Source organism: Crotalus tigris, unplaced genomic scaffold (genome assembly GCF_016545835.1).
Source record: "Crotalus tigris isolate CLP2741 ecotype Arizona unplaced genomic scaffold, ASM1654583v1 scf7180000023879.76400, whole genome shotgun sequence".
Classification (NCBI taxonomy): Eukaryota; Metazoa; Chordata; class Lepidosauria; order Squamata; family Viperidae; genus Crotalus; species Crotalus tigris.
In genome coordinates this window covers 31,332-38,926 of record NW_024100244.1, presented here as the reverse complement: position 1 = coordinate 38,926, position 7,595 = coordinate 31,332, and the positions used below count along the sequence as shown (strand labels likewise).

General features: G+C 45.0%; 1 long non-coding RNA gene across 1 annotated transcript; it reads right to left on the bottom strand.

Annotated features, from left to right (window-relative positions):
* Window positions 1-3,818: 3,818 nt before the first annotated feature.
* LOC120298431 lies at window positions 3,819-7,128 on the bottom strand. The gene is made up of 4 exons (XR_005554080.1): window positions 6,976-7,128; window positions 5,088-5,191; window positions 4,741-4,855; window positions 3,819-4,181 (listed from the first exon to the last, which is right to left on the bottom strand). It is a non-coding gene; the product is annotated as an uncharacterized LOC120298431 (long non-coding RNA).
* Window positions 7,129-7,595: the final 467 nt, after the last annotated feature.

The window sequence follows — 7,595 nt, the reverse complement described above, 5'->3', positions numbered from 1 at the left end:
AGACAAAAAATAGACCACCTAAGCATTCTAGGGGAAATGATGTGGGGAGTCTGCTTACGTGTGGTAAACAGTCCCAGCAGAGGCTTATGGTCAGTGAAGACCGTGAAATGCCTGCCATATAGAAAATCGTGGAATTTTTTAATTCCAGCAACAACAGCCAGAGCCTCCCTGTCTATCTGAGCGTAGTTGCGCTCGGCAGAAGACAGTGTTCTGGAGTAGTATGCAATAGGAACCTGAGTTCCATCAGACCTGAGGTGACTCAGGACAGCTCCAACCCCGTAGGGGGACGCATCACAAGCGATGCACACGGGAAGAGACTCGTTGAAATGTGCAAGAACACTGTTAGAAGTGAGCAAGGCCTTGACTTCTTTAAAGCAAGCCTCATGTGCTTGTGACCACAGCCACACAGCTTGTTTGTCTAGTAGCCTGTGAAGAGGCTCAGCTACACTAGCTTTATGTGGAAGAAAAGAATTGTAGAAATTCAGGAGGCCTAAGAAGGCCTGAAGTTCGGCCTTAGACTTTGGCCTGGGTGCTTCTAAAATAGCAGTTAGTTTGGATTCAGCAGGATGAATCCCAGCAGCATCAATTTTGAATCCCAGAAATTCAGTAGAAGGCACCCCAATCTTGCATTTGTCTTTTCTGAGCTTGAGGCCTGATTTCCTGAATCTTAACAGGACAGCCCTAAGCCTTTCAGCTAGAATGTGTGTGGAGTCTCCTGCAATCAAGACATCGTCAAAGTAGGGGCAGACCCCTGGTATACCTCGTAGTGTGTTTTCCATTACGCTTTGGAAAATCCCAGGAGCGACATTCACTCCAAACTGTAGCCTTTTTACCTTAAAGGCTCCCCTGTGGGTCACAATAGTCTGAGCTATGGCAGCATCATCATCAACAGGCAGCTGTTGATATGCTTGAGCTAGGTCAAGCTTTGCAAAAACACGCCCCCCCTTGAGAGAGGCCAGGATGTGACTGACCACAGGAACAGGATAGGCATGTTGCTGCAATGCCTTATTGAGTGTGCATTTGTAATCAGCACAAATGCGAATGCCTTCTTGCTTTAATCCTACTGGGAGTGACAGTGGGGTCTAGCTTTAATGTGCCCAGCTGGGGGTGGTCCTTTGAATGTGCCCAGCTGGGGGCTGAAAACATCTGCAAATTCTTTGCAGACTTCCTGTAGGTCGAGTGTTTGTAAGCTGTTGAGTCCTGTGACGTGTATCCCCAGGGCCTCAAACCAATCGAGTCCTATGAGACTCGTTCGTTCACCCCCTACTACTAATAAGTCTAGTGGACCTTCAAAACTCTTGTATTGCACGTTAAGGGTGGCCTCCCCCTTAACACACACTCTTGAGTTCTGAAAATCTGTTAATACAATATCAGAAGGCCTTAACTTGGCCTTAGTCCCACTACTGGAACAAATCTTCCTAAATGTATGCAATGAAATGATGGAAAGGGCAGACCCTGTGTCTAGTTCCATAGATAATGGAACCCCTTGTAGCTTCACGTTGAGTGACAGCTTTTTCTTCATGGGCTTGTGTGTGCCTGTCCTACAGATGCTTCTTCGCGAAGCGCAAAAACCTACCCTATTCTGGCTGGGGAATCTGGTACCCTTCAGGCGTTCTTCTTGGGGTTGTGCCTTTCGTCGACCCAGACACACAGCTGCGATGTGCCCTTGTTTGCCGCATGCCCGGCAGGTAGCGGAGCGGAACTTGCAGTCGGTTCTCCTGTGGCGACCTCCACAGCCGATGCACTTGAGCGGAGCCGAAGAGCTTCCCTTCTGTTTTCTTCCTTCGCGGGGTGTAGACGGTCGACTTCTTCGTCCGGCTCCTCCTCGGAGTTTCGTCGGACGTCTTCCTGGTGCACGGACGCGCCCTCTGCACTGCTTCTGATCGGCCGCATGTTCTTGACGGCGCCGCCTGCTGCTTCTTCTGCGGTGACTTCCCTTAAGGCGTCTTGGAAGGATAATTCTTCCTTAGCGAAAAGTCTCTGTTGTAGCTCTCGATGCCTTAGCCCGCACACGAATCGGTCCCTCAGTCGTTCCTCGAGGTCCTTGAACTCGCAGGGCTTGGCGGCCTTCCGTAGCGCGGCGATGTATTCCTTGGCTGTTTCACCGGACCGTTGATCCCTCTGCTCGAAGGTGTGGCGCCATGAGATAACGGACACCTTGGGGTGGAAGTGCTCCTTCAGCAGCTTCTTCAGGTCTGTGTAGCTTACAGACTCTACTGGAACAGGTGCTGCAAGGTTTTCTGCGATTTCGAAGGCGTCTTGGCCGCAAACGCAAAGCAGGGTGGCGGCTTCAAGCTATCTTCCCTCACTTGGTTTGCCTTGAAGTAGTTCTCCATTCTGGATACGTAGGACTCCCACCGCTCTGGATGTGAGACGTCGAATTCCGAAAGCCTTCCGATTTTCGCCATCTTCGGATCTTCAGGAGACGGGTCTATCAGCCAGCCTACCCCCGAATGCGCACCGGATTGGCGGGCAGCTGCCGAGTCGACGCCGTTCCTCTTCCGCCGCTCAGGACTCCTTGGGTAAGCTTACACTTCTTCCTTTCCAGGTAGTGCAAGGCATCCCACCTTCGTCGCCAGTGTTGAGTCCGTGGCGAGAAAACAGACACGAGAAGCAGCTGGAGTTCTCAGTTTCTTTTATTCAGCGTTCAGCTTACAGAAGATGGCTTCAGCTACGCCCAAACGCCTCACAGCCTCTTATATAGGCAACTCCCGGGTAAATGGGTTACTTTTCCCGCGCCAGCACCCGCGCATGCGCACGGCACTGGCGACAGCCTGTCTGGTCCCGGGCAGCCTTGCACCTGCCCGGGACTGCCTGCAAATGCCCGAGCCGTTTGCAAAGGCTCGGGACATAACACTTACATTAGACATAAATATTTTTTATTTTCCCTTATCTCTTTGCTTTATCCTTTTCCAGTCTCCAAGCCTTTTCCTCTGGATGTTATAAGATTTCCCATGACTGTTTCTGTCTCTTGTCTGTTTGATGCAGTCAGGGACACAGGGAGGAAGAGGTGGAAGAAGGGGGGACTCAACACAAGGCTTCTGCACACACACACACACACACACACACACACACACACACACACACACCTTAAGGTTTTTTTTTTTACAATGTTTCCATCCACACATCACATCCAGTCCTTTGCACTTGCACCAAGACAGTCAAAAGCTCACGAAAGGGGCGAAGACGGAAGCTGCTCCTGCAATTTCCTCCCTCCCTTCCTTCTTTCCTCCTACTACCATTCCTTTAGTAACCCCTCAAAGTCACAACACTGAAAAAAGTGACTTATGGTCATTTTTCACACTTACAATCGTTGCAGCATCCCCATTGTCACTTGATCAAACTTCGGAGGCTTAGCAGTTCCAGTATCCTGGGATCATGTGATCCCCTTTGGTGACCTTCTGGCAAGCAAAATCTGCAACCACACAGTGATTCACTTAACAGCTGAAGCAAAAAAGGTCGTAAAATGGAGCAAAACTCATTTGCTTAGCAATGCAAATTTTGGGCTCAGTTGTGCTGTAAGTCAAGGACTATCCGTATTATTGAACTTCATAGAGACCCCGCCCCCCATCCAGGGGACGGATCCTGTTTGGCTCTTAGTCACAGCAGTCGAATTGTGCTGCCATTGTGGAAACATTATCAATCCCCCCAAAAGTCTCATTTCCAATGTGGGGAGAATGGGAATGGCTGCAAAAAATGTGGAAATAATATTTACAGAAAGCTCTGCAGGTATTCTTTCTTTTATTTGTCATTTCCAGGAGAAGAAATATAATAAAAAAAAATGAAGCTCCCAACTTTATTCATAAAGATTTGCTAGCTAAAAAGTTTATTTTGTGAGAAGATACAGAAGTGCAATTTATTGTAATTTATCTAATGGATACATAAATAATGATTTGCAGCAAGGACAATCTCACTCTTGGTGTTTGAAAATCTGTGATATTGATTAGAAATTGATGCGACAAACTTTGAAAGGAGAAACATAACAATCATTTCAAGGAGGAGGATGGGGGGGTGAAATTCTGCTGGTCCTGATGCCTCCCAGCACCCTTTGAACCGTTCCCTTCTCCTTCACGGCTGGGAAGAGGCTGCTGGGCTGGAAGCAACGAGAGGAGGAGGAGGAGGGGAGGTGGGCAAAATGGTGGTGGGGTCCTTGGTGAAGACCCTGAAGGAAGACCAAGAGCCTGTGGGGAGAATTCATAAATCTTACAACTGTGTTAGAAATATTGTACAGGGAATCAACTGACCCGGGTCTCCACAAAGTTCTGATTAACAGCCTCCAAACTCCTTTAAACTTACACAAACATAAAAATTAATTAAATACTTATTTCAAGTGGTAAACACACACAAGCAAGCACGCAAAACTCAATTAACAAAATGTAAGCATAATTACAGTTCAAACAAGGAGACTCAATCCACATTACTTGATTTAATCCACCCCTTCTCTGAGGTCGGCACGTACACACACTCACAGCCCTCAAGGGGCACCCTAGAATCAGCACACACACACTTGCACTCCCAGGAGAAGCCCCCCTGCAAAAGAATCGCTCTGCACCCCGTTTCTCTGCAAACCCCCTTTCTTGGGGGAATAAATAATTCTCCTTTCCTCACTGTTGCCAATTGTTCTTCTGACACATCAGATCTTTATATACATACACACACATTCTTTTTTTCTCTTACATACCAAAATTAAATATAAAATTCTGGAAGAGAAATTCAGGGTTGCTATCTAGAAGTTCTTACCTGCTCTGTCTTTCTTCAAACTCTTTTTCTGCAATTGGTCCTTTTTCACCAAACGCTCCTTGTTCTTCAATTAGAGCTTGTCTTTTTCCGACAGCAGCCTTGAGATTTCTGTTGTCTTCCCAAAAATTATGAAGAAGAGAGAAAAATAAGCCCCCTTAGTTTTTTTACTCACATCGCCAAGTGTCACTGCAGCCTTAATTATTTTTATAGTCCATTATATTTTGTTTTTTCCTAATCACATTTAGATATCTAAAAAGGTATCTTGTTTATGTTTGGCCTCAGGGCTCCAATCAATCCATTTGAATCTGAAAGAAAAAAGTCAGGATTGCTATCTAAATATTTCTCACCTTTTAAATTCTTCTTTAATATCGTTATTTCCTCTCAGGACTTCCGCCTTCTCCCCATCTTATTTTTGAACCCTGAAACTCAGATCTTGATTCTGCTTGACTTTCTATAAATGAGGAAGAACAGAGCAGGAAATTTCATGAAATGTAAATTACGCCCTGCCTCTTCTTGATGTGTCGTAAGATCTTTTGAATGCCTGAGAATTTGGCAGTTGTGGCAAGGAGAGAGTTTAAAAACAATCAAAATCATAAGAATTAATAAAATATGCCACTAAGGACACTGAAAAGTTCAGCTTCTGTAAATACCTTCTGCCCCTATGAACTACTTCATTATCCTCATTATTTAGGTCCTTCTTGTCATACACACATAAACAAAGACACTTCAGGTTTATCAAACCAGATTTATTTCCTCGGTCACTTTCCTGATGGGTAGCAAGGTGGCATCAAAGAATTATCAGTCGGAACTGAGAGCAGATCAACTGAATATACTCCTTTTTCATAAATTTGCTGAATACTACTAAAATGGTAGTATTTAATTAAAGAATTATTGAATTACTGAATTTGTGTATCCACACATGTCAAATCAGTGACTTTGGGGGGCAAACAACTATAAAACAATAAAATGAATTGTGAATCAGTTATTTGCTTGATAATTTTCCTTCATTAAGAAGAATTTCTTCACAGTGATATTTTTCATGGTCATGAGAGAAATTACATAACTTTGTTTTCCATAAAATAATTTCTCTGTGATGTCAGCAGAGAGAAAGAGGCTGTTAGGCTAAACTTCCTTTTTAGGAAAAGAATCTGGGATATAGATATACAAATAAGTGCACATTTATATCCATGTCAGTATTTCCATTCACATGTGCAACCCCAATTAACTGCTGTAGATGCTCCACAGGGCAATAAAGGTTATTCATTCTGAGGTAGAAAATGATCATTTTAGTTGAATTGTTTAAGAAATGTAAAACACAGTGGTTCACACAACATGAACCATCTCAATTTTATTTCAATGTATTGGTATTAAACCTGGCTGAGGAATCTAGATAAGGTGGCAATGAAGAAGCCAACCAAGAATTAGATGAATTCATATATTTAGTGATAATTGCCATTATTTAATAGAAATTACATTTTTGCTGTCTTAAGCTTGTGGTAGAAACAGCTGCCCAAGAGATCTAGGGGGTCCTCTCTCCCACCATGAGTAAACCAGACTTCCTGGTCTGGGGAGAGAGAAGCTAAAGCGGGGACGTGGGCGTTTGGGGCAGCCCAGACTCTGCGCAAGAAGTCAGCCCACTCTCCGAATGTTTTGAGAATTTTTAGTTTTAGTGTTTTGAATCACTGTCAGTAAGTTTGTCTCTTTAAAATATGGCATTTTGTCAGTGTTGCAGGAAGAGCAAGGAAGGCCTCCTCCTATGACATCTGCAAAGAAGGCTGGAGATCTGTTGAGGTATATAATATATAGCTGCAGTCAGTATACAAGACATTAACAATGAAAACAAACACGACTCCTTTGGGTTAGTGTATTTTTATTTCCTGGCAGATTAAATCAAAGTCCCTCCTTAACATTCTAAACTGGGTAAGACGTCTTTTAAAGAAATGTGTGGCCCCTCCCCCAGTATTTTTGTTACTTGTCCTTGCTGAGGGATGTACCGGATGGGCATCCCCTTTTGTGGGGCACCTGCTCTGCCTTTGGGGAGAAGAAGCAGTGTCTGAGCCTGGGCCAGCCTTAGTGCCGTGTCCAGAGCCTTTCAGGTGCTGCCGCCAGGGATTAGACCTATCCGGCCGTATGGTACCTACTGCTAAAGTGATGGGAAGCCCCTTTCCCAACATCCTTTCTGTCTGTGACTATGAAGTCGCTTTCCCCCTCTTTACCTATCACATATGGCCACACCTGTGGGACAGCCACGCGTTCTGCTTCTTGTGCATGCACAAATTTGGCAGAAGAGCCCCAGTGTCGAGCTTGTGGTGGAAACAGCTGCCCGAGAGGTCTATCAGGTCCCCACTTCCCAGCACGAAGTCCTGAAGAATGGAGGCAAAAGGCAGATCAGGCAAATTCAAATTCCCAGCATTTTTACCAGTTCCAATTAACGCTCAAGCATTTGCCAGGGAAAAAGAACTTCCTGGCAGATGCATGCTCCAATATAACAGCACACGAGCACCAACTCTAAACCGATGATGGTAGAGTCATAACTGGCAGCGCCAGTGACCACCAGAACCCAAGCCAAATTAAAACCACAGCTGGGCAGCCAAACCGGAATTGAATTCCAGAAAAGTTTGGAAACAGATGAATGGTTCCAGAAAAACAAAAATGTGTGCACAATGAGAGACGGGTTGCCTTGGGTAGGGGAAAAGTTATATATACCAACAACCCAAAGAGTCACATTCATGCAGCTTTCCCATGACACAAAATCAGCAGGGCATTTTGGATTTGTAAAAATTTTACACTTAATTCAATGGCAATTTTGGTGGCCATCCATAAAGGACATAGAAAGCTATGTAGCCAGCTGCCCA